This window comes from Callorhinchus milii, unplaced genomic scaffold, assembly GCF_018977255.1.
Source record: "Callorhinchus milii isolate IMCB2004 unplaced genomic scaffold, IMCB_Cmil_1.0 Scaffold3, whole genome shotgun sequence".
Taxonomy (NCBI): Eukaryota; Metazoa; Chordata; class Chondrichthyes; order Chimaeriformes; family Callorhinchidae; genus Callorhinchus; species Callorhinchus milii.
Genome location: NW_024704744.1, coordinates 27607011 through 27634222, shown reverse-complemented (window position 1 = coordinate 27634222; position 27212 = coordinate 27607011). Strand labels below are relative to the sequence as shown.

General features: G+C 39.8%; 1 protein-coding gene across 3 annotated transcripts in view; it reads left to right on the top strand.

Annotated features, from left to right (window-relative positions):
- supt3h (SPT3 homolog, SAGA and STAGA complex component) overlaps positions 1-27212 on the top strand; it is a 314077-nt gene that overhangs the window by 89328 nt on the left and 197537 nt on the right. The gene's annotated exons all lie outside the window — the stretch shown is intronic.

The following is a 27212-nucleotide window of genomic DNA, read 5'->3' as shown; positions in this document are numbered from 1 at the left end:
ACATAAAACATTTCATTAAAATACCCATATATTACATAAAACATAGCCCGGCACCTGATAACTTACAAATTATAGATCCTCCGAGATTTATTTGCAATGCAATTCTGGTCATAGTTGTTCAATAGTTAGTTCCAATTGAAATGACCTCAGTTGGGTAAATGCATCTCTCCAGTTGCAAGAAAAAAAAGTTCTCGAACATTTCAATTTACTCTATGGGTACACGGACTTTGCAATTATATTTTTTGTGGGCCCACCATCTATTTAAACAAATAGTGCTATATCTCAGACTTTGTAGGTTATTACTCCAATTAACGACTGGACTGAGTTAGCAGGAAGGGTGATTGAGGACAGGATCCTGGATTCAATTAGAAAACAGCTTGATGCCATGATGGAAAAGTGGTAGATTGGGTATATTGGATCAAATGGGCTGAAGGGCTTTCGTCATCTGAACCTATCTTGGTATCTTGCGAAGCGTCAAGTAAATTATCGGATGAAAAGATCTGGGATAGAATTTACAGCGAGAGAACCCAAATTTATATGTTTTCTTTCTCCTCCCTGCCTCCTCTGTGTATTGTGTTGACTAATATTCTACCTCACACTTTCCCAGTACCTCATCATTGTATTCCTTACCTCCTTCCTACAATTTTAAGCAATTTGGCCTCATGATTTGAGGCAAAGATTATTATTATTATTAACACCACCTCAATCCTTCATTTCTTTCCCGTGTTTTGTGTTCTCTGCTTTCTTGGGTCAAAGAATAAATCGATTGTTAAACCTGCATGACATGCTTTCATATGATTTGGGAAAAGTAGAGGTGGCCTGATAGCACAGACATCAAAAATGTCTTAATGGATTATTTACTTGTAATTTTCAAAACCAAGTGAGACAGCAATAAACAAGGCAAACGGGAAGTTAGGCTGTATTAATAATCCTTATATTTTTATGGATATTTGAGCATATTGTTATATCAGCTGAGTTTAGATGCCCAGACGTCATATTCGGGCTTGACAGCTCTGATCACATCGCAACTTGGGTGCTGCATACAGTTCTGTACATTGAGACATAAGCGGGCTGCCCAGGCACTAGAGGCAGTGCAGAGGAATGAGCTATGAACAATGATAAGACAAGATAGAGCTCTTCAGTCTTGAGAGAAGACGATTCGGAGGACCCTCGTAGAGTTGTATAACATTTTAAATTGCATTGAAAAAGTAACAGTGCTTTAGGATGCAAAAAGACAGCAGAATAAGAGGTTTGGAGTTGTAAAGTACAATTTCAGGACAGATACTTGGAAATTTTTCTTTATTCAGAGGGTAACCAATGACTGGAACAGGTTGCCAGGAAAGGTGGATGAGGCCAGATCATTGGACACATTTCAAAAGCTGATTGATGCTGTGATTCGGCGATACTAAGACGGGTGTTCTGGGGGGATGAGATCGGATGGACTGAAGGGCCTGCTTCATCTGAATCAATCTTATAATTTTCCATTCTCTTCTCTCTCTGCTCTCCGATCCCCCATTCAACCTTGAGAAACTGGTTCTGTTTCTTTCTACTGGCCTGTGAACGTATGCTTTTGAATTAAAGAATGAAGAAACTCTTTACCTGAATACAGATAAATGTGTAACATTTGATATCGGGAAACATTTTAATGTTTGGTGAGAACACATATATGTTTAGTGCCAGAAAACCAGTTTAAGAATATAGCTGATGCTGCTTCAAGGATTTTATGCAATAATACAAGTGAAAATAGAAACAGCTGCTCATTTGTGTGTGTCGAGAGAGGAAAAAAGTGCTTTATTTTGGAATGGTCTTCAAGAACGCTTAGCCCGTTGGATAAAAGATGGTGCATCACCATTATGTAGCCGTCTGCTAGACCAGCAATGAAAACACTTGTTCAATATTTTTGTGGATTTGTGGGTTGGACTATAGGTGTGTCTGACACTTATTCTGACAAGACAAAGTTACACTCGTTCCCCTTTTTCTCTACTCTAGCCTTCAAGTAGCTCTTGAAGTGTACTTTCAGCTGCCTTGTACAGTACTTCATATTGTGTAACCTCGACCAAATTGTGTTTTGGAACCAGAACATAGAAACAATAACTACCTAGTTATTACTCAAAAATGTTTAGTATGTAATTATAGCTTTAAAAATTATAACTATGACTTTATATTCCAACCACATTTATCGCAGGAAGATTTCTAGAAAATAAGTTGAATTTGCTTGGAATGTTTTATGCTACATGATTTTAAAAATCAGATCAACAATGTCAAAAGAGACACATACACAATAATTCCAATGCCCTACTTCTGTGCAGAAAATATCTATGTTTCTGTAGCAAATACAATAATATTAAATTTTTTAACACAAATTATCTTGTTTTTTTGTTGATTCAAACAGTGTTGCAAATTCTCATTGGTTCTCATGTCTCATTTGTTCTTGTAGGTTTAAAAAAAAAGTTATTTATTTTAATTGTGGTAATGGTGCAGTCTGCTTTGATGTTGGCTGCATTGATTCTTTACTTCTCTCTGTGGCCGTGAATCCAAAGCTTAAAGTGGGACTGAATTTAGCACTCGCTTGTGAATGTTGATCCATGAGATCCCAAGTTAGAGACCACGGTAGTTACAAACATTATGCTGATGAAATGGATTAGTGATGTTCTGAAGATTGGAGTTGAGGTTTGTCTTTGGGATCACTGATCAAGTGGCTTTACATCGCAGGCAGCCAGTGCAATGTCTCACCAGTAAATCATGGTGCCATTTGTCATTGGGAAGTTTTCTTTCAGATGGTACCAATCTTGTGTTCCTGATGTAACAATGCAAGCTGTAAGTGTAAATTGCTGTAAAATAATGGTAAATGCATTTGTGTGTAAAATTAAATATTTACAATTGTTTAAATATCAGGAGCCAGTTATTAGTATTCTATAGTACTATGATGCTTTTTAAAAGATGTACTATTTTTTGTAACTTTCTGTTGTATCAAGTTGAGGTTTGGTAATTCTAGGAATTAAATCATTTTCCATTAAGGGCATTAAGCTACAGCATCAAAGGGTATCAGTCTGCCCTGTTGGTAGCACTGTTGCTTTGGCAGAAGGTTGTGGGTTCAAGCTCCATGTCAGAACTTGAGCTCATAGACACCAAACTGACATTTCAGTGTCATTTTTCAGTTAACATGTGAAACTTCTGCTTTTTCATATAGATGTTAATCACCTCATAACGTTATATCAAAAAAGAAATTGATGTTTCTCCCAGTGTCCTGGTCCACAATTCTTAGATAAATTAATCATGGCTGTTTGTGCAACCTTGCTCTTCACAAATTAGCTGCTGCTTGCTGCCAAGGTCACTGCAATTGACTGCAAAGCCCTATCAAATATTTTGAGATGTTTTAACATCCATTTCAAATGCAAGGATTATTATTCCCAGACCAGATACGTAGCAGGCAAAACGAGAATAAATCTGCCATACCCTGCATTAAATCTAAACTCGTGCTTTGTTCTTATTGTCAATTGAGCATCTTCTATTATGACATTTTCCTTTTCCCACCCCAGCTATCATTTCGCCCACAAAATACATTCACTACACTTTACAATATTTGTGGTTGTTGTTGTTCACACAATAACCTGTGAAGCACTTTGAGATGCCTCGACGATGTGATAAGGTGCTATATCAAGTACAAGGATTATTTTTCTTATAATTGCCAGTTTGTGCTGAATTTGAGTTGGGGATAGCTTTGTGACCTTGGAACTGGTTGGCAACTACTCAAACCCGTTTCAGGTAAGATCTTTGTACCCAGCAGAAAAAGACATTTTTTCCATTCTAAGATGAATTCACATCCATATTCCAAAAGCAAGAACACTATCCGGTTCTCAGTTTACATAGGGTTAGTTATAAAAAAAATTATGATGTAGCTCCTAAAATATTAAAGCACATATGACTACTGCAGAAAAGTGTCATGATGTTCTGATTTTGCAGTGCAAGACCCATCTTGTTAAATGATAATAATTGGTTTTGTGCATTATTTTTCATTATTTTGCTTTTCTTAATTTCCCTCCTGGACTTGGTATTGTTTAGTTTCAGTTAATATGAAGCTGTGCTTGTGTGATGTGTTTAACATTAATACTAGTACAAAATTACTCAAACTTTTGCTTCATAACTTTTGATGAAAAGCCTTGTTTTCTTCAGATTTGTTTGATAATCAAAACTCCCTTGTGCCCTATAGGAGAATATTGGATTTGTTTGTTCATGTACATTTTCAACACTTCTAATGCCATCACACCAGTTTTATGGTTGGGAAAGACCAGCAACATGCAAAAATGCTTTAGTAATTTGGCTTTTTGTTTGTTGAATTGATCAATTGTCACTTTTCCTATATTGTAAGCACAAATCGTCATATATCTCGACAAAATGCTACACTGCAAGACTTGAAACTCTGGCGTTTGGCTGTATAACCCAACTTTTTTATATTATATAAATCCGCACTTTTCAAAGCAGCATTCATAGAATAGTCGGTACTAGGCACTGATGGGAACACGCCAATTTACATTTCAATCAAATCTTTTTTCTGCGTGACTATAGTTTCAATCGTCGGTTTGAAATGTACTTCATACATCAAACGTAATACAAATAGGCACCACAGTAAGAGGTTTGTGGAGCCCAACGCGAGTATAATGTGCATACATATTTTCATTATCCTGGAGGAATATTGGTCAGCTTTAAGTGAAGGATTTTCCTTGTGAAAACTGTCATTGGAGAAAGTTTAGTGTGCACATGATCATGCCAGCTATGATATATGTACAGTCAGTAAATCCTTTAGAATAGAATTGCACAACCTGAAATGATTGATGCTGGGCCATATAAATGCAGTAGTTTTCTAACTGTCTCTCGAGACTGCAGTTATTATAGTTTTCATCTGGTTGGATCAGACTTGGCAAAATACTGTATTTCTAGTTAGCGCATAGGCCTTCCTGTAATAATGTTTGTCACAACTTAAAGGTCTAAAAACAAGTTGACATTTATTAGCTGTAACTTTTATTGCTATTTGTTCAGGTTAAAAAATTTAACTGTAAATTTGTTGTAAAGGTCTAGCAGGCTAGAGGTTGTGAATGTATTTTTTCCTCTGAAAAAACGTATGCTTGGGTTTGAATGAATTTCAAGACCGTTCAGATTTGCATCATTTTCTGACTCAATTCATTTTTTCCAATGTTTAAGCTGCCATTACCAAATCGTCTTAGTTTTGAAGTCCATATTCTTTCCTTCTTAGCCAGACTGCTAGCTCAGTCAGTCTAGATATTTGTGGTGATGTGTGGCCAAAAAATTTGCAGTTTGAGTAAATCTCTTCTGTGCGAGTTAATGATTATTTAGTGATTATTTGTTGCCTGGCCTCAAGAGACCATCTTTTACGTCTGCATTCCACAGCTTTCGTTCAAAACTTTCCAGAGCTAAGATGACACATTGTAGGTTTAACCTACAGAGAGCTGCAATAGAGTTTCTATACTAAACCAGTTTAACCGGTTTATATTAGCTCAAATAATTTCAATGTGTTTGTAGGTGACTGATTAGTACAATCCCTAAACCTTCTCGAATTCAGTGCTTTGAAATAAATCGTATGTCTTATTTTCCTAGTTTTTTTTTCATTTCCCTCCTCTCTGCAATCTCCCTGTATTGGAATTAAAACTCATTGCTTCACTTAGATTTTTTCTGAATAATGTGTCTTGTTTGCTCTAATGTGTTTTTCTTTAAAAAGTCCAATGAATCTTTTTTCAGCGCCTTGGGACGTCCTCCCAACATGAAAGGCACTACATAAATGCAATTTGTTGTTAAATGTTATATTTCTCTCATGCTGATCAGCCTCTTATTACTTTGCCCAAGTCAGTCCAGTGTTTAGCTGTAACTGAGTCTGGATATTGGCAGGCTGTTTGACTGTGTGCACATTGAAGGTGAAGCAAAGGGAAATTGAGGTTAAGGCCCAACATGATCCTGTACTTGTCCTACAACTACACATGAACCTTCCAGCAAGGTGACTCGATAGCGATCAGGAGCAGGTTTTCCTGTCCGTAACTGTTGAGAGGGGGCAGATGGGCAGGTGATGCAATGCTGGATCAGTTAATCCAGAGCAGCCATACTTTTGATGCAAAAGCTATGTACATGAATTTTGAAATGAATCCTGCTCAGGTGATCTAAAAGACTTGCATGTCTTTGCATAACTGATAAACCAACACAAGTGCTTCTAGTTTATTATCTGTTTTTCTATACATTTTGAGTGTGTTTCTTGTTTAGTCTTTTGTTATGTTTGGGCAGCTGCTATTCTCACTAACAAGTAATTGCTGGTTAGAAAAAAGTGACTGCTACAGCATAATTGGTAGCTGCTGTCTATTTTAAATTCTGGTGTAAACAGCAATTATGGTCTCATAGCAAACCAGTCGCAATACTGTATCTATAAAGGGAGAAACCAGAAGGAGAACGACAGAAATGAAAACATTAAATCTTTCAAACTGCACTGATATTCAAGATGGATTTTTTGTGTTCTGTAATTTAATCCCTCACATCAAAGGTTTTGATGTCCAGAATATTTAGTTTAAGCGTAAAGGTTTTAAATGACAAAATAATTCCCTATTCACCTTTACAACAACAACAACAACAACTTGGATTTATATAGCACCCTCCACGCTGGACGGCGTCTCAGAGCGCTTTAGCAACAACACTGTTAAACAACAACAACAACAGATTGCATTTTTAAAGCACGTATCATGTCAGGAGGATGACCCAATGTGCTGGACAGTAAGGGTTTGCACCTGAGCTAGAGATTGGATTCAGGAGGGCGGAAGGTGGCTAGGGTGAGAGGAGGCTCAGCACCCACCACACCCCCCACCCCAGCGATCTATCTATTGTTCTCTCTAAGGGGATCTGGGAGGAGAAAACCCTGAATATTTTCACCAATCGCCCATGAGTCAGGGGACAGGAGTGTGATGGGGAGGGGGGGTAACGTTCAAAGGAAATATGCCAAAACTGTGTAGTAGAAACACTCTATAAGGAGCAATTGTTTCCTTTATTCAGTTCTTCCTAAAATCATAGAAATGTACAGCACAGAAGGAGGCCATTTGGTCTATTGAGTCTGCAGTGGTTCTCACAAGGTGCTTGTTCAACCCTGTCGCTTCAGGCCTCGGTTCTTCAAATACCTATTTGCTTCCCTCTTGAAACTCACAATGTACTCGACCACCTTACTTGGCAGGGCATTCCACATCCCAACAACTTTCTGAGCAAAAAAATGCTAGTAAAAAATAATTACCAAATACATGGGGAGTTAATTTGTGCCTCAACACAGATATTGCCTTCAAGCAAACACAGTCACTGACTGTGTGGCCATCAACTGGTGTGCAATAAACAACAGTAAATGGCTTGGTCCTACTATTTTGGTATCTTCACAACTACCTTAGGTAACTAACAATTTCAGGCAGACGTAGACCATTGGATCATCCATCCTACCCATCCGATTAACCACCAGATTTATTATTATTATTATTATTATTGAGGCATTTATCTCTAAATTAATAAACTGGGAAATCTTTTAATCAACAGGAACTTGTCTGTTTTCTTTTTTGAAATCCTTTGTAATTTTCTTCTTCTACCACCCAATCTTACTCCGTTTGCCCACTGCCATTTTACTAAATGAAACTGGGTGTCCTGCAGTTGCTGGATTTCCTAATATAAGATGATAATTCTGCGTGGAAATTAAAATAGTTTAAGCATCAAAAAAGTTTATAAACATCTGAAGGTGGTGTTATTCTCTTTCTTTATATTTAGTATACTAAGATAATGTAAAATAATCTTTCCAGAAATTTAGGTAGATTCAATATGAGGAAAAAAAAATCCTCTTGCCAATGAGTGTACCAATTTACCAATTTTGATTAATTGGGTTTTTTTTCATTGTAAGTGCACAATGTCAAAGTCACTGTGCATATCGGAAAGAGCAATTTCATCCCAGTTACTGTATTTCTGAACTAAACATCTCAGCCCTGAAGAAGTACAACATTGGAAGATTTGTGACAGTCTGTGTGGTGAAGAAATGGGAATGGAAAGAATGAAAGAGTGAAATAGAAGGTAGATGTTAAACACGATTTAGATTAAATACAGATTGACTTCAGTGCACATGTTTTACAGTGATTTAATTGTAAATAATTTGTGGAATTACAAAGAACAAAGCCTTGGTGAGGGGGTTGAGTTCAGTCTGTAGAAGTGTGGGAGTTAAAAAGCCTGAGTGTCTAATTTGTTAGCCTTTGGAACTCATTAAAATGAATCATGAGAACTCTCAAACTTCATGTTTAAAATAACTGAGCCTTCTTCAATACTTCAAAGTGCAACTAGAAAATGCTTCAGCATTTGTACCAACTATTCTTATTTCTTCTCTTGCCAACAGCATGTTTTGATGAGAAGTACAGGCCAGTGGGGCAGTGTTTTAAGGATGTTTAGACTCACAATTGCTGGGAGTTTTACCCCCAGATCAGTTTTTGAAATACACAGGATTAGATCCAGCCACTTACTACCATTTTTAAAACAATTTTGAAAGTTTGATCATTCATAATGATTTTTTTTATTTATGCGCAGCTATTTTTTTCTGTAAACTGTATTGACAAAGATGGATGGCAGATGTATTCATTATAAAAACTTCACAATATTGTTGATAAATTCAGTTGAGCTAAGGTAGGAGAGCATTGCTATATTGGAGGTCCTAGAGAAAATATTCAAATAGTATACTGGGATTATAATTATACTTTGCCTGATATTCTGGCTTGCTGGAGCGGATCTACCCCCATTAGTCCGACTAGCTGGGGTTTAAGTGTATTTTCATATTTCTGTCAATCAGCTCCAATGACATCTGGAAGAATTACTGCTCTTAACTGTGTGGAAAGGCTGATCTAACTGGAGTAGATCCAGTTAAACACAAACACAGGGTGATTCAGTCTTCCACTGTCATCATAGCTGCTGCATTGCATCTTAACCCTGCTCCCTTATACTATTGCACCCAGCAAATGCTTCCAGCTAATTCCTGTAATAAATTTCGTCACCATTTATCATTGAAGCTAAAATAATACAGCAAAGACTCCAATTGGGTTAAAAACAATTAGAATCTTTTTTTATATAAAAGGATCGCATAATGCAGTAGTAAGTACTTGTCAAACAGAAATGTATCCGATAGACCTAATTTGACAACGTCTACTCTTACACTAATAATCTTGGATGTAAGGCAGGCTTAAGTATCTCCACGGTGGTATCAACCTACTCTGGCTTTGCATTGGCATCCTCATTTCCTTGCAGTTATTACAGTTTCACATCATTGTGGCATTCAGTTAATGAAATACAGATGAAAATGTTGCATTGCACATCAATAATAATTAAGTACAATTATTTCTAGAACTTAGCTTAAAGTAAACACAAGTAAATATCAATCATAACTTCACAGCAGCCACAGAAGGCAGTATCATGTAAAGAGCTTTCAGTAAGTATACTAAAGCCGTGGAAGGGGACAGACCAACTTAATGCTGAATGAGCCAAATAGACAGTGGGCAGACAAAAATGTGTGCCGGTTTCAGTCCTGAGAATACCAGTTCAGTAACTCTGTTGAGAAAGATGGACTGTGATGTTGCCCACCCACGTGGACTCAAAAGATTTGCAGGCTCTCTTCAGTTACACGGTTCCTTGGCTAAGGTACTCGCATAAATAATCCTTGCATCAGACATAGCACATTATCCCGGCGTCAAGACATCTCAAAGTGCTTCACAGTATTTGAATAGTATAAAAGGATAAGCATAGAGACAGCCAATTTGCACACTGCAATGTCCTACAAACAGCTATGAAGGGAACAGCCAATTTTTATCTTGAGGATTGTGGGCCAGGCCACTTGGAGAAACTCCCATCCCTTTTTGAGTAATATTGTAGGTTCTTTAACGTCCACCTGAACAGGCAGACGGCACCATTGTATAATGTCTCATCCAAAGGAATGCATCTCGAGCAATTCAGCGCGCCCCCCGGCACTGCATTAAAGTATCAGCCTGAACTGTGAGTTTAAATTCCTGACGTGGGACTTGAACCCAAAATTTTCTGACTCAGAGGTGAGACTGCTACCAACTGAGCCAGGCTCACGCCTGCTGTGGTAACGATAATTGGAGGAAGTGTGGGAGGTCATCAAACAAATTTAGATCTAAATGTCCCAGTTGATCCAATTAAGTTTTATTTGTCCTAAACCTCCATAAAGATATTTGTGCTGTATTTGTCTATTGTTGTGCAGACAGCTGTTTTAACAAATTTTGTTGCTTCAGTGTGCTGTCAGAATTGCATCACGTTAAATGGCTACAGTTTTGACATTGTAACACAATGGCTTAGAAATGTGAATCTTCTTAATATATATTTTTAGCTGCATATGTTGTAAGAGTTTTTTTCCCAAGAAAGTGCTTTGTAAAGGCTCTATGTGCAATACAGTAGTTGCTCAACATCTGCCTTGCCACTGTAGAAAAAATGACAGCTTTTAAAAAAAAGCCATGAATTTTATTTCATAATATAAGTTGTGCATTGATCTGCAGGGAATATTTGATGGTGGGGAAACAACTGTACGATTGTTCTTCAATTTTTTGGTGAAAGGTTATTCCTATAAACACTTGGATCTGTTTTACCTGTTGCAGAGCAGTGATAGACATGTTAATACTTAAGTGTGTTCAGACATATCAAATGCTTAAAGAGCAGGCGAATGAAAGTCTTAACCCTTGGAGTTTAGAGCAGTGTTAGCATCTTTATACGATCTCTGACTGTCCAGTGCCTTGGCACGTCTTCCTGAAGTGAAAGACGCCGTACAAATGTAATTTGTTGTTGTTCATGGCCGTGAAAAATCTGGCATCTCATTGGGTGTAAAGTGAAATGTTGCAATTGCTTTCTTAAAAATGATTGCTTATAACACAAAAAGACTTAAGTACTCTACTCGTAAGTTAGCTCCTTTAAAAAAACTCAAACGTTTAAAAAATTGGTATTGATAATGAAACCTTCTCTTTAAATGAGCCACATACACTGGTCGGCGAGCCAGAATTTCCGACTAGGTGTAATTGCAATGCCAATATTGGCATTTTTCAGTGGCGAGAAATACCGCAAAATGCAGGTACCCCTTCTCCCTTGGTCTGCCTCAAACCCTGCCACTGTGATGCACTGATGCACAGCAGGCCCTAGTTGGCTGAGCGTAGGAGGTGGGCAGGGAGTAAGGCTGGAGAAGGTAACAGAGGTAGGGAGGGGCGAGGGTGTGCAGGAGATTTTGTAGATGAGAATGAGGAATTTGAAATCAATTTGTTGGGAGAAAAGTAGCCAGTGAAGCCTGGCAAGGAAGGCAGCGAAGGGCAAGCGAAGCTTGGGTGCAGTTAAGGATGCGAGCTGCCAAATGATTAGCTGAACCATTGTTTTCAACAATATTGTGCAAGATCAATACAGTTAAATACAAGGTCAGTACAAATAAATACAAGGTAGAGGATATAGTAAATAAAATGGGGCATTTACTCCATGGATTGGATAGACTTTGACAATGGGGAAGCTGAAAGAAATGTAGGGCTGTTAGTTGATGCAGTACTCATCATGTCAGGACAATGTGAGACAGCAATAAAGACCAACGGGATGCTGGTCTATATTGCCAAATCAGTTGATTTGGAATCCTGTAGCTCAGTGGTTAGAGCACTCACCTTAGAAGCGAGAGACCTGGGTTTGATTCCCGGCAGTGCAAAATACTGGGGAAGTTTCCTGACTCCACACGCCTCTGTTTATCTAGCAACAAGTAGGAACCCGATTGTTAGTCGCTTGGCGGATCGCTTTTCCAGGGGTAGTAATTAGTTAAAAAAATAGTAATAATGAATTGGTCACTTCAATCCATGACTGTTTGTGGGGCACTGCCATGCGCAATTGGCTACCGTGTTTCACCCACAGTCAATTCACTTCTGTGAAGGGCTTTGAAATGTCTCAAGGACGTAATAAAGTGCTATATCATATGCAAAGATTATTATTATCATTTCAGATCCCCAGAAGATGTACGTAAGTTGTATAGTACTCTGCTCGGGCCAATCCTGTAGTAATAAGTACAGTGCTGGTTGCTGCGATGTAAGGGGACTGTCCAGGCTTTGAAGCTGGTGCAGAGGAGAGCAGCGAGGATGCTTCCCAGTGTTATAGGAATGAGCTGTGAGCAATGATTGGGCAAGTAAGGGTTCTTCTGCTTTGAAAAGAGATGTCTTGGGTGGGACGTTACATATAAGGTATATAAGATTTGTGAAAGTAAACCTGGAATAATACTCTCAGTTATGCTAGGACAGCAGAATAGTTTACAGGTTCATGGTAAAAAAATGACAGTTTCAGAACAAACAACAGCAAGTATTTCTTTACTCAGACTAAAAAAGGGTGGTTGAAGCCAAAATACTGGAGTTATTTAAGAAACAGTTTGATGCTGTGATGGGAGGACCGTAAAGGTGGAATTATGAGATTAAATGGACCTTTGTAATCTGAACTGATCTTGTGAACAGCACATTGGGTAGATGATATGATGATAACACAAGCTCGTATTCTTGTTAACTTGTCATTCTTTGATAACGCAAAGTTACAGAAATGGAATTTTGAGGGGTTTTGTGCTATGTTTGTATATGAATGTCTATATACCACACCCTATTGAATTGTTGGTTCTGTATTTCTTCAATTATTTACTTTCAGCTCCTTGGCTGTAATCAAAAATGATCTATAGTTCCCAATTTATAGCTTATGTCTCCAATTTTCAGGGACAGTCCCCGGATTATGTATTGTGTTCCTGGCTAAATTTGCCCTGTCTTGAGTTCAGCAACAAACTGAGCAAGAACAATAACATTCTAAACAACGACAAAAATACATAACATTGGTATAGCACCTTTCATGTCAGAAGGAAACGGATACAGATACACTTATCAAAGAAATACAGCCAGTAATCCAACATGCTTCTCCAGTCCTGCCAGCATCAGCAATTGTGGTGAGCTCAATTTTTTTTTACACATGTCTCCAGATTTGGTTTACAAAATATGGTCACCCTATCAATAGTGGAGTAGGCAAATGGGGAAGCTGTCTTGAAAAGGTGGTAGTAAATCTGAACGGAACCAAATAGATTATTTTATTATTAAATACATTTACAGCAGTGTAAGAGCAACTACAGCTGGACATCTGAAGAACCTCTGATTATCCAATCCATTGTGGCCTACCGTGTGGTTTTCCATTTATAGACCAAGTATTAAAAGTCTGTCATAGAGGGCAAAGATTCTACTTCACCCAAAAAGAGAATCAAAAACACCGGACAACTACAAGCAAAAGCCAGGCAAAGGTACCCTAAAGTCCTCTCTGGCCTGTTGGTCACATAAGTAAGCTGCACAGACCAGTGTGACTGAGGCACAAACCACTGTACAAGCGACAGACAGTGCAAACTAATTTAGACAATGTAGGCTAAAGTGCTATTAATGGATGAAGTTGTTCGGACAGCAGCCAGGGAATTCTGCTTTGCAGGCATATCTAGCTCAGAATATTGGTTTCCCTGTTGGCATTACAGCCATTCAGCCATTTACTCGGAGAATCGAGTTCTCGATTCTCAGAGTAACCGTCTCTTTGGCAGCTAAGCAGAAACCACAACTTGCTGCACTGGCTTTAGGGGGCAGACGGAGCTCTTTCATACCAGAGGAGGCCTTTGTGCTTGGATTCAAAAGATCCAGACAGAGGGGAAGGATGGCAAAGGCCCAGAAGAAATCTGGCCCTCATTGTTGCATCTGTATTCAGACCCCAGTAATGTTTTATTGTCCATTCACGATTTATGCAGTGTTTCGGAGTGAGGTCATCAAATGACTACTGGGTGTTGGTGTCGGGCGTCTGATTTGTAGCAGAAATTGGATTGGTCAGAATTTATTTGACCTGTGACCCATTAAAATTCATACCTAGGTACTAGATATGCCAGACTTATCCGTACTCCCTTCTTCTCTCTGCTCACCTACATTCATGTACAACTTTGGTAGGAAATCTAGCAAGTGCAGCTGCTCTGGCACATAACTTTTCTTGGTTCAGGTTGAAATCAGATTAGGACAAAAAAAATATTTTTGTCACCATGTGCAGCTCCACACAGATTCACATTGATCAGGATAACTTTTGCAAACAATTGTAAGCCCAACCATACCACTTTACATCACTAACTCCTTTATGGGTAAAGCTTTTTTAGTACAGCGAATCTTTTATCCAGTTCTCCCTGTAGTTGTTGATTCAAGAGTTTGAAGCTTGATACGTTGAATCTTTTATCAGACTCGAGAATAAACATTGTCAGGGTGAAATTCTACATATTTTGTAACCTTTTTTTTGAAATGTGCCCATAAAATGTTCAGTATAAATTGCGCAGTAAAAAAATTGTACGTGTAGCTGAAGCAGTTTCATAGAAAATCTGATATGGTGCGGCATTTGTTAGTCTTTATGGAAATTGGTTCTTTACAGACCAATATGGAGAACACATCAATTAAAAAACAGGCCTCTGCCAGCTTCTAGGAGCTGCATGTGAATGACCCACTTTTAATTTTATCCTATTTGTTGACAAATCCTTGAGATAGTCGAGAATAGTTTTTCTGCACCTTTTCAAATGTAGGGTGACTCCCTTGTCAGCTGCTGACTGCAACATATGACAAGGCAGATCTGTATAATACCACCCAATAATTCAGGACATTTGTGCATGGTTGCACTTTTGCCTTATCTATTTCGTACTTTGTTGATTTGGGGGAAAAAGTCCTGAATCCCAAAATAATTTTCTAAAATTTGTACACTCTGAATTATTGACGAGATAATCTAAGTCTATAACCAGGAGCAATTTGTGGTCCATGGTCTTCGCTCGGTGTTTTCCTGTAGCAGTATGACTGAAACAGACAACTTTGTAAAGTGACAAACCCAATCCTGCCTTCTCCATGTATTGCAGGTCTAGTAAACTCTGCTACAATTGTCCCATCTCATTATTTTTTGTAATTTACTAAGGTTTCCTTTTTTCTGAAACAAGTCATGCCCACACACACACACACGTATACTCCATGTACTCTCTAGATTGTACAGCAGACTATCCGATTTGCTTACCCCCCCCACTCCACCACCCGCTGCCTCCGGCCTCCTGTTCGTCCCTCACCCCCTCCGCTCCACCATCGGCAGCTGAGTTTTCAGTCACTACGTCCTGAAGCTCTGAAACTCTACCCCTCAATCCCTCCACCTTGCCCCTCCCTTCCCACTTTCAAATCCCACCTAAAGACCTTCCTTTTTGATCATGCTCACGGTTACCTCCTCTCCCTCTGGCTAGTTGTCAGGCTGTCAAGCGCTCTGGGACGCTACCCCAGGTGAAGGGTGCAATATAAAGGCAAGTTGCTGTAGACTGCGAACTTGCTAAATTCCATTCGAGTAAAATTATAATCCTCTGCAGCACAGCATGTCAATGCTGCTTGCTCAAAGATGTCTTATGATTACTCATTCGATTTGCTAAAAATGGCATGACTAAACATATGCTAGGACCTTTCTTTTGTCTGGTATTTTCATGATCAGTTGCTTGACTAATGTCTTTCCAGTAGCATAATATTACATGGAAGTTCTCAGTGATGATTGTATCTTGTTTCTTCAGGGCGAAATAGTTGAAAAGTGAAACAAAGCTTCTCGTGTGCCAGACCTACATTCCTGTCACCCTGCAGCCTAACCCAGTTTCACTATTCCCCAACCTTCCCAATTGTTGTATTTCTTATTCATCTGTCTGGTATTTCCATTATGTACATATTTTCATAATGTGTTTACATTGGAAAAATGTTAGAAGAATAACAGTGAAATGGAGAATCAGAAATAAATAAACGATAGCAGTAACTGCATGATGCTGTAAGTTCAGTTCTGATCCTGCTGTATCTCATAACCACAGGTTATGGTGTATTGTACAGCAGTCGCTAATTTAAAGTGCTCATGATAATTAACGTGCATTGTTCTGCTAGGTTTTTAAACATGTTGGCATAGGAATATTCTAAATCTTGGCAGGGAGACGTTCATTAGCAATCTCTGTGAAGCATTAAAACCCAATAATTGACCTTTAGTTTTCTTCTAAGTGCCAAAATTCATGAGACAAAATTCAAATACTCATTTTTGCTGTGGTTGTAAAAAAATGCCATTAAGTTTTTAATGAAGACCAAAAAGCTATATTATTTGTGGTTATTGCTATATTTATATAACTATAGTTTTCCAATAGTTTCAAATGACTTGTGTTATACATCTGCAGTGGCTTGGAAATGATGCATAATTCATGTTTTTGTAGCAAAGGAAACTTTTGAATCCACTCTTAAGAGACTGAAACTTCACACTGTGATCGTGTTTTAGAGCCCTAATGAAACGATTAACAGTTATTTCTGCTTTTTCTTCCTTTCGTGTTTCAATGGAAATACCAGACTTGGATGATCAGAAATAAATCAGAGCTAGCAGTAATGGTCTGAAGTGGTAAATTCAATTCCAGTCCTGCTGTTGTCACACAGCCTCAGGCCATTGAGCTCTTTTTGTCCAGTTGTGTTTCTTTAGATAATCAAGGCTGCGACTGATGGCAAAAATCAAGCATTGGCAATGCAAGTACAAACATTGCATGTTCCTCCTCTCGATCCCTGCCTTAAAAGCTTCATTCCTGCCTAAGTAACAGCTTGGGGCTTTTTTTCTCCAACTATTCCAAAAAGCAATAGTTTTTTAAATTCATACTGCAGGGTATATCTCAGAAGAAAGCATTAGTCACTGAGTAAACTGAAGCTCTAAACACACTTTCTAAGTTTCTAAACTGCATCTCTAAACACAGTTGTGAAGTGCAGGGATTTGTAGATGAGTGTGAGGCTCTTGAGGTCGATCTGTTCTGTTATAGGGAAGCCTGGTGAGTACTGGAGTGATGGGTGTACGGAGTTTAGAACAGTTGAGAATACGGGTGTTGGAGTTTTGAATTATTTAGACTTTGTCATTATTTTATTGTGAGTTTGTGCACCAGTAGTCAGGCATCTTAACAGATCCCTATACCAAATAATCAATGACAAATTTTGGCAGTAAAAATAAATTCTCATATAAATATATACTTTCATTCAGCATATCGATAACTGATTGTGAATCATAGAATCATAGAATTATACAGCACAGACGGAGGCCATTTGGTCCATCGTGTCTGTGCCGGCTCTTTGAAAAAAGCTATCCAAGTCAATCCCACTCCCCTGCGCTCTCCCCATAGCCCTGCAAACTTGTCCTCCCCAAATATCTATCTACTTCTCTCTTAAAAGTTGTTATCGAATCGGCTTCCACCACCCTTTCAGGCAATGCATTCCAGATCCGAACAACTCGCTGTATGAAAAAATTTCTCCTCACCTCCCTTCTGTTTCTTTTAACAACTATTTTAAATCAGTTACCAACCCACCCACCAGTGTTACCGACCCACCCGCCAGTGGAAATAGTTTCTCCTTGTTCACCCTATCGAATCCCCTCATCATTTTAAAAACTTCTATTAAGTCTCCTCTTAACCTTCTCTGCTCCAAAGAGGATCATCCTGGCTCTCTAGCCTCTCCTGATAACTGAAGTCCCTCATTCCTGGTAAATCTCCTTTGCACTCTCTCCAATGCCTTAACATCCTTTGTAAAGTGTGGTGCCCAGAACTGAACACAGTGCTCTAGCTGAGGCCTAACCAGTTTTATCATAACTTCTGGTGAAGCTGGTGGTGTTCGTTGCCTGTCATTTCCAAAGCCTGGGGATATCCTGTCTGTATAATTACTGCTCTATATTGAAAATATGTTGACTAGATCATTACCAGTAGTATGAATAATTGTACCAGCCGCCTGGTCTGTGGTCAGAAACTGTCTCGTGCAGAGATATGGAACCTGATGACCCAGAATTTCACAGAAGCTACTGAATTGCAAAGGTGCTGTCTTGCTCCAAAAATAAGCAGTTTTGCTTTTTTGGGGATTGTGATACACATACTATCAATTGTAGATTATTTTGCGAGACATTTTTTGGTATGCGCAGTGTACCATGGATGCAACAATATTGAATATGGCTCTGATCGGCAACCATAGCATTTTGCTCAGAGGGAACAGCACTGACTAAATAAGCACAGGTTCTCTGGCAGAGAATACTGCTTATCGAATGGTAGACAGTAGTTATTACATTGTTGTCAAATCCCCTCAATCATCTTGTCATTTATTCACTGACTAATGCTGTTACTCACTGACACTGAGTTGGCAGGAAGTAGGATATTATGTATTTTAGGTCACCTAATTGAATATATTTCTTAAACCATCACAGTCATAGTTCATGGTTTAACAAGGCTGTATTTTTAAAGAGATGGCTAAACCCACACAACAAGGGTTTGGTCATTTTAGAAGAGAGAATAGTCTTTCCTTCTTCAGGGCATTCTAATCTGATAGTTTCCCCCAATTTCACTGAACTAATGATGACAAGCTAGGTTTTTTTCAAATGTTATTTTGATGATGATTATATCTTTTCTTCCATTTTCTTTTTTTTCATTGTGTATATCATTGTGTTGACCATGTTTTGTTATGCTATTTGTATTATTCACATAGCTTAGAATGAATTTTTTTCCCCCTTTAGGTTATTTCTTTTTTTCACTTCCTTTCTCGTTCTGTGGATGGGAGCAAAGGTGGAGGCAGACAGAAGTGACGCGATTGGGAAGGGAGGGAAGACGCTATAGAAATCTGCCTGTTGGCTTTCCCAGCTCTCCCACCCAAAAGGTCAAGGTCATCCCCAGTGGATCAACTTAGAAATGCCTCATTCCTGCCTTCAGATGCCCATTTCTATCTCTAGCAGTCCCAAGTCCAGTCTTGCCATTTTGACAATTCAGGCTTGTTTCCTGTTACCTCTCCCCTGTCTACCCCACAAAACTTTCTGCTATTTTGCCCCGATCGCTCAAACTCTCAATTCCGTCCCGTGGAGTCCTGTAGCTCAGTGGTTAGAGCACTCACTTTGCAAGTGAGAGACCTGAGTTCAATTCCAGGCAGGGCGAAACCTTGGGCAAGTTTCCTTACTCCACACGCCTAATAATAATCCCTCCAAAAACAAAAAACAATAATAAATTGGTCATTTTCAATCCACGACTGTTTGTGGGACATTGCTGTGCACAATTGGCTGCCGCGTTCGCCCACAAATATACAGTCAATTCACTTTACAGTGTGTTCTGTGAAGCGCTTTGGGACGTCCTCCCGACGTGAAAAGCGCTATATCAAATGCAAGGATTATTAAGTGGGTCAGGTGGCGAGAATTGCACTTGAGGAACTGAATAGCTTGTTTTTGGACAGTGCTTTTTGTGTACTTCTCTCTTCATTCGCAAAATCCTTTCATGTGCATTTTCAAATTGATTCTCAGACACTCTTTTAACTGTCGTAAGGAGTGGACTGTGAAAGTCTGCAATCTGAAAAACAGCAGAAGTCATCAAATAATCCAGTAATCACAAAGATCTGCACCACAATCTGTCTAGTATCTTCAGCTCAGTCAGTCTTACAGAATATGTACTGTATAATCTGTCTGTGCAGACTTCCTTTACGTCTCAGTCAGTTGGGCTCAGCTTCTTGGCAATACAACCTATAATTTTAGAAGGATGGAATCCCCTAAGTTTACAGTGTTTCTTACCAATTCTTTACTTTTCTGCCAATAATTTGTTTATATTTCTTTGCTTTTCCATTTGTTCATATGTCTTTCTTACAAGAAAATTTTCTTGCACTGTGTTCAGATGGTATTGATGCACATTATACTGTTTTTTGTTACATAAAGAAACGTTTTTAACATGAAACGTGTACACAACCTACAGTATTGAATATTCTCTCGGAAGCTTTAGAGTTTTTGTTTCAGATTTCCTCAAATCACATTATTTTGATGGTATGCTGCGAAATGTCATTATTTTAATGTGATTTTTGACAGCTATTTTAGCAGTGGAATATAAAAGCCCAAACCTCTTGATAGATGCTGTACCTCTGAACATTTAAAAGGAGTATATAACCCTAAGAATCATTAGTGTATTCGCAGTGTCAGCTTGCTCAATTATTAAGCACTCTCTCATGGAGCCTCTGGGTTCAAACTGCATGTTGGGATGTGAATTTAAGGCTAAGATGGCACTGTAATGCAGCGTTGGAGGAGCGCTGCATTAACAGTACCGTTTTTTTGTGATGAGAAATTTAACCAAGTTTCCTTCTGCCTATTCAATTGAGTATTAAATATCTAATGGCACTATTGGAAAAGAGAAGGGAGTTGGTAGTCAATTACTGTCAGCTTGGTAGTACTGTGAGTTCATGCCCCACGTCAGGTCTTTTAGCTCATAGCCAAGGCTGAAACTCCAATTCAGTACTGGAGGGGCACTGCATTGTTGGAAAAGTTAAACTCAAATCTCTCCTGCCTGTTTAGGTGGACTTTAAAGATCCCCAAAACACTCCCATGAAAAGAAGAGGGAGTTTATTTGCATGCACTATGTCAGAATGCAAAGATTATTATTGGAAATCTTCCAGATTCATTCAAAATTCACTTCACAGATGCTATTGTGTTACATCCCTCCCATCTTTAAGCCACAAAGAATTTGTTGGTTGTGGCGTGCTTCTCTGACAAACCTTGATTTTCTTGTCCCTAATTTCCCCCCTCGGCACAGTTGCACTCTGTTCTCGCAGCCTGTCAGCAACGACGGCTTTGAGTTTGATGCAGATGGCTATTTGGAACATCACTTCCTGTCTCTTCTCCACACAGTCCTAATAAGATCACATTTGTAATTGAAGTCAGCTAGTAGTGACAATAGCCACACTGGAGAGCAAGCACGGAAGTGGTGATAAAACACAGCATCTATTCCGCCCACCCCAAGCTGTAAGTCAGCATTCATCTTCATCTGAATTTCTCTTGTGCAGCATTCTCTCCTCTGAGGTAGAGGCTGTGGGTTCTAGCCCCATGTTGGGATTTTGACATATAATCCAGCCCAGTGGTTCTCAACCTTTTTGGGTCCAGGACCCACTTGCAAACCCTGATGGTCCGTCATGGCCCACCACACAACACCAGAGCAAACAACATCTGGCCCACCAAACTTTTCCACCCACCGTATGCAACACATACACCAACACAAGCACCAAATGTGGCAAATATTAAAATACCAAAATATAGCACCAAAAAGTGGCACCTAAAGACAGTCCACAACAGAGGAAGGCTGGGCCGTCGGTAACCAGCCCAAACCCCGTGAACGTGAAGCAGTTTGCAAAATCCATGCATAAAATGCACAAAACCTCCAAAATCTGAGAGCCTCCTCCCACCCGCCACAACCCAAGTAACACAACCCCAGGTTGCATCTCATGGGTTGTGAAACCCTGGTCTTGACTGCCACTCCAGTGAGGTACTAGATGCTGTGCCCAAAAAGGTTGAGAACCACTGGCCAACAATGCCTTAGCTGAGTTGGTCATTCTCATGGCTGTTTGCGGGACACTATGGTGCGCAAATTAGCTTCCTCCTACAATTACACAGCCATTACGCTCTATGGCAAATTCTGAAAAATGCTTTGTGACATTATCCCGATGTTAAGTGTGCCATATCAAATGCAAGGGTTATGATTATTATTGATATTATTAAAAGGAAAGAAATACAGCTCAATGTATAATTTCTGAAATAAACATAATTTAAAACAAATTAAAATTAAATGCAATTGCAGAACAAGCTTCTTTATTCAGGTTTTCACAAGTAACAAGTTTGGAGGTGTAACAGCATTACATTCAAGGATTTAAAGAATTCAAGGATTTCAAGGATTCAAGAATTGAACCTGTCCTTGCCTGGTTCGATTCCTATCTCTCTCACGGTCTCCACTTTGTTGCCTCTAACGGTTTCTCCTCCAGCCCCTGCACTGTCACATCTGGCGTCCCCCAGGGCCCTCTCCTCTTTAATACCTATATACTCCCCCTTGGTGACATCATCCGCAGACATGGGGTCAACTTCCACATGTATGCGGATGACACCCAACTCTATCTTTCTGCCTCCACCCTCAACTCCAGGACCACTGCTGTCTGTCGGGCATCAAGTCCTGGATGAGGGCAAATTTCCTACAGTTGAATGTGAACAAGACTGAGGCCCTCCTGATTGGGTCGCGCCAGCGCCTCAGCACCTCAGGCTCTGGCAGCATCAACCTCCATGGTTGCACACTTCAACTCACCAGCCAGTCAGGAACCTCGGTGTCTTGTTCGACCCTCAGCTGTCTTTTCTCCCCCACATTCAAGCCATGACCCGCTCTGCCTTCCCTCACCTCCGTAACATCGCCCGACTCCACCACTACTTCACCCCTCAGGCCGCTGAAACTCTTGTTCATGCCTTTATCACCTCCAGGCTCGACTATGCAAACTTGTCGGCCTTCCCAACTCCTCCCTCCACAGGCTGCAGATAATCCAGAACTCTGCAGTCCGTGTCCTCTCCCGCACCAAACTCGGTGACTCCATCTCCCCCATTCTCGCCCGACTCCACTGGCTCCCTATCCTTCAGAGGATCCAGTTCATGATCCTGGTCCTCACATACAAAGCCCTCCATGGCCTCGTCCCACCCTACCTCTGCGACCTCCTAGCCCCCTACCAACCCGCCCGTTCCCTCCGCTCAGCCGGCTCTGGCCTGCTCCACATCCCCCGACCCACCCGCCCCACCATTGGCAGGAGAGCCTTCAGCCACTCTGCCCCCAACCTCTGGAATTCCATTCCCCAATCACTCCGCCTCACCCCCTCCTTAGCCTCCTTCAAGTCCCGCCTCAAGACCCTCCTCTTCGACCATGCCATCTGCCACCCCCCTTCCCCTCCCCTCCCTTACCCCCACAACCCCAGCTTGGGTCTGAAATGCTGTACTCTGTCCAGCGCTTTGGGACATCCTCCTGATATAAAATGAAAAATGGCTTAAAGTTGTTCACAAATTATCTGACAGAAAGTCTGGTATGCTGTAACCACATAAGGAATCCCTTGCCTGAAGGTTGGGTAGGTTTGTGTTTTTCAAATCAAACCAGAAGTGCTGCTTTATCAATGGTTGGTTTACTGATCTTTGGTTAGAACACAATAAGCCTCATGAGTGTTGTTGATTGAGGTTACCCATTTGTGGGACAATATAATCTCGTTGTTGTTTAGAGAGCAGATATGAAAATGACTGATGTGACTTATTTTATTGTGTCCATAAAATGCAGTACACTGTAATGTGCTACTGACTGGGAAAAGGCTGCCAGGTTACAGAGTTTGTTCCCTATGAACTTTTATCGCGAGTACTTTAACTGCAGTTTTACCAATGGAACTCAATTACTTATATTTTGAAAACGTGTGCCTTATATTGGGCCAAGAAAAAGGGATATCACGGCAGGAAACAAGCAAGTCTGTGTTTTAATCTGAATCCTGGATAATTCATTAAAATGAAAAATGGCTTAAAGTTGTTCACAAGTTATCTGACAGAAAGTCTGGTATGCTGTGACCACATAAGGAATCCCTTGCCTAAAGGATTGGTTGGTTTGTTTTTTTCAAATCAAACCAGAAGTGCTGCCTTATCAATGGTTGGTTTGCTGATCTTTGGTTAGAGCACAATAAGCCTCATGAGTGTTGTTGATTGAGGTTACCCATTTGTGGGACAATTGATGCTGTTTGGTTTCGGGGAAAGAGCAAACCAGTGTAACTGTTCAAATGCCAATTTAAAGTGACCGAGTTTAAACCTCAGCCATCTGAAAAACAAAGATCATAAGCGGGGGGAAAAAAAACATATACTAGTGTCTGTATGTATAGGTTATGCTAGTTTGTACTTGAGGTGGTTTCTGTTGGGGTTTTGGCTAGCCACCAATAGTATACCTACAGGACAATCAACACACTGTATCTACATATGGCAAGCTTTCCACTTCATTTGCAAAACCTGTTTTTGTACAAACAGATAAGTTCATTACATTTTCTAGTGGATTGGCCTGCTGCCAGCTAAAGGGCTGTGGCACTTTCACTAGACATGTACTTTTCAGTCGGTGAATCTAGCAGTGCGAATGCCGCCCTCTTATGTTTATTTGCGTATCACTAGCCTCTCAGTTGAGCATCCGCAGCTTGTGTTCAAAAAGACCACTTTGTACTAAGTTATAAAGGTTTCCCAAAGTTTTTTTTCAATGTGTTCCAGCCAAACAAACTCATGTGTTTGTTCCATCACCACCTCCAGAATGACTGGTGCATGAAATACAATTCTTGAAACCTTAGCCCATTTGTCATAGATTTCTGCAAAGCCTTTATCTGACCATTTAATGATTGCTAGCAGTGCATTTTAAATTCCAACCTGAGGGTTGACATCTGGATACAAAAGTAATCCCTCACAGTCAAATCCATAACTATCAACAGTTCCTATTGCAACGACAAAAGTATACATTTGTATAGTACCATTCACATTTGGAGGATGTCTCAAAGTGCTAGAGAGGCATGGGGTGAGGTGGGGGAAAGAAAGAGGTTTGTGGGGAGGGAAACGTGGCTGAAAGCACAGTTGAAAAGATAGGTCTTAAGTTAGACTTCAAATGTGGGGAGGGTCTCCAGGATGGAGTTCCAGAAACAGGGGTAGAATGGCGTCTAGCTCACCCATCAATGGTGGGGCGGATCGGATAGGGATATAAAGCAGGGGGTGTTAGCTGAGCGGAGGGAACGGCCCAGCCAGTAGGGTTGCAGGAGATCGCAGAGGAAGGTAGGGTGGGGTGAAACAATGGAGGATATTGCAGCATTGTGATAGACAACGATAATAATAACAGTTTGCACTTATATAGAGTCTTTCACATATGGGGAACATCTGAAAGAACTTCATGAAGATAGTGTACGGGGTGAGGAGAAGGGAGGTTTAGTCAACGAGACTTCAGACTAATTTTGAAAGCAGATAGGGAGGGAGTGACGAACTAATCTAATGTTGCAGATTGAATCTCATCTCTGTGGTCTTCAGTTTGGCTTTCAGTTTTATTTAAGGTTTCTTATTTTAATAAATGTCTTCAGATTCTCGGATCATGTCAGATTGTTGGTTATCAGAAATGTCTGTGTCTACCTTTGGTGCTAAGCATTCCCACCACACTTTCCTTGCCTATTTCTATGTCTTGCCATTTGCCATTTTCCTGGGTTAATTAAGCGTGACCTTATCAAGTCAACTGGCAATTAGTATCTCATATGTTTGACTTAGTCATTCCAATAGACCAAGTCAGATCTCAGTGTTGGTGGCTCTCTTTTATCTTAAAAACTGGTCTTTCAGCCACTTTTGAGCTGATTGGAAACAATCTTTTCAAAAAGATGTGGATCGCCCGCTCCAGAATGAATGTGAGTAGGAGGCTGGTGGCACAGGAGAAAAAGAAAAGATCCATGAGGGATAAGTGAATAGAGAGGTATGGGAGAGGAGGTTAGGAGGTGTGGAGGCTTGTGTGAAATATAAACACCAGAGTGGACTAGTTGGGCCAAATGACCTATTTCTGTGCTGTAACATTCTATGTAAAGTACAGTGTAGTCTAATATGCAGTTTCAATTTAGAAATTCATAAAGTATTGAATAAGAATCACACCCAGATGTGCTGAATAAGAACTCTCTCTTACCGCCTCTTACCCCAACCCCACCTCCTGCCACCACCCCAAAGCTAACATGCATGAAGCCGGATTGCACATTTTAATTTCTATTTGATACTTTTGAAATTCCTAAATCAAAACCACATTGCTATATCCCATTAACTAAAAGTCAACTTAAAAAGAAAAAAGATCACGGAATATTAATTACCACCAATGGAAAATTCATTGGACAATGGACAGGGGAGGAAAACAGGGAGAGGAGACGGAAAGCTTTTAAAAGATTTTGTTAATAATTTAGGAATTTTAAGTGTGCATTTAAGTTACAACATTATTAATAAAGAAATATATTTCTGACATCTGTGTAGTATTACTGGAATTTTTAGGGGAACGTTCAATGTATAAGCTGAAATGGTCAAAGGCATCGCAGAGTTGCCAGAAATCCTTGAAGTTGCCAGCAGTCTAAGGGTTAATCTTGTTGCTAATAGCTGCAGATTTCACAGCCAGTACATTTATTAGTTACTCTATTAGTTACTAAAATCAACTCTGTCTTTTCATCTCACTTCCCACACCTAACTATCAGATCTACTTTTTATCCTGTGTGAAATCGGTGACTTACCTACTGCAGTGTCTCCAGGTTTTCCTGTACTCCAACCAACCATCAGGATCAAATTCATAACAATTCTGTGAAGTATGGTGTAGCCTCCACACAGTGGCCACAGCTGGATTCTGTTATACCTCCTAATATGTCTGAGAAAAAAATGTCTTAAGGTAACTTTGTAAAAAAAATCACCTTGCAGTTGATCAGTAAGATGCAGAGGAGCTAGACAACTTCCTTGTGAAAATGTCTTATTAAAAATGCAGACATTAATAGGGATATGATTTCATAGGGGTTCAAACTTGGCATTAAGAAGAGTCTCGGCCTGGCTCAGCTGGTAGCACTCTTACGTCTGAGTCAGAAAGCTGTGGGTTCAAGCTGCAAGTCTGGACTTTTAACTAATACAGTCTAGGCCGACACTCCAGTGCGTTGCTGGGGATGTGCTGCATTTTAGGAGGTGCTGTTCTTTAGATGAGATGTTATATCGAGGTCACGTCTGCCTGTTCAGGTGGATGTTAAAGATCCCATCGCATTATTCAAAAAGAGAAGAGAGTTTCTCTGGTGTGCTGGTCAACAATCCCCCAAATAAAGTTGGTCATTCACTTTGTGGTTGTTTGTGGGACATTGCTTTGTGCAAACTGGCATTCACCTATAAAATACACAGTCACTACACTTTAAAATCCTGTGAAATACTTTAGGATGTTCTCCTGACGTGAAAAGCCATTTTAACAAATGCAAGAATTATTAGTCTGTAAACAAGCTGTCATTTTGATATCTGGTTGACCGTGTGGATCCAAGATCCAGCAATACTTGCCCCCCCCACTTTAAAGTACAAACACATTTAAAAGTTTTCAGAGAAGAGCTCTCTGCAGTTTCTCATGTGGTGAGGACAGCTGTTGCTCCACTGCATTTGTATATTCATCTGATTTCTTGAGATGGCTCATTACTGGTTGCCTGTTATCCTTTTTAAATATAAGAGCTTTTATAAGTTTGGTAACTGGAATTAGAGAATTCTAAATTACTTAAAGATGTCCAATGTCTGTCTATGCATTCACC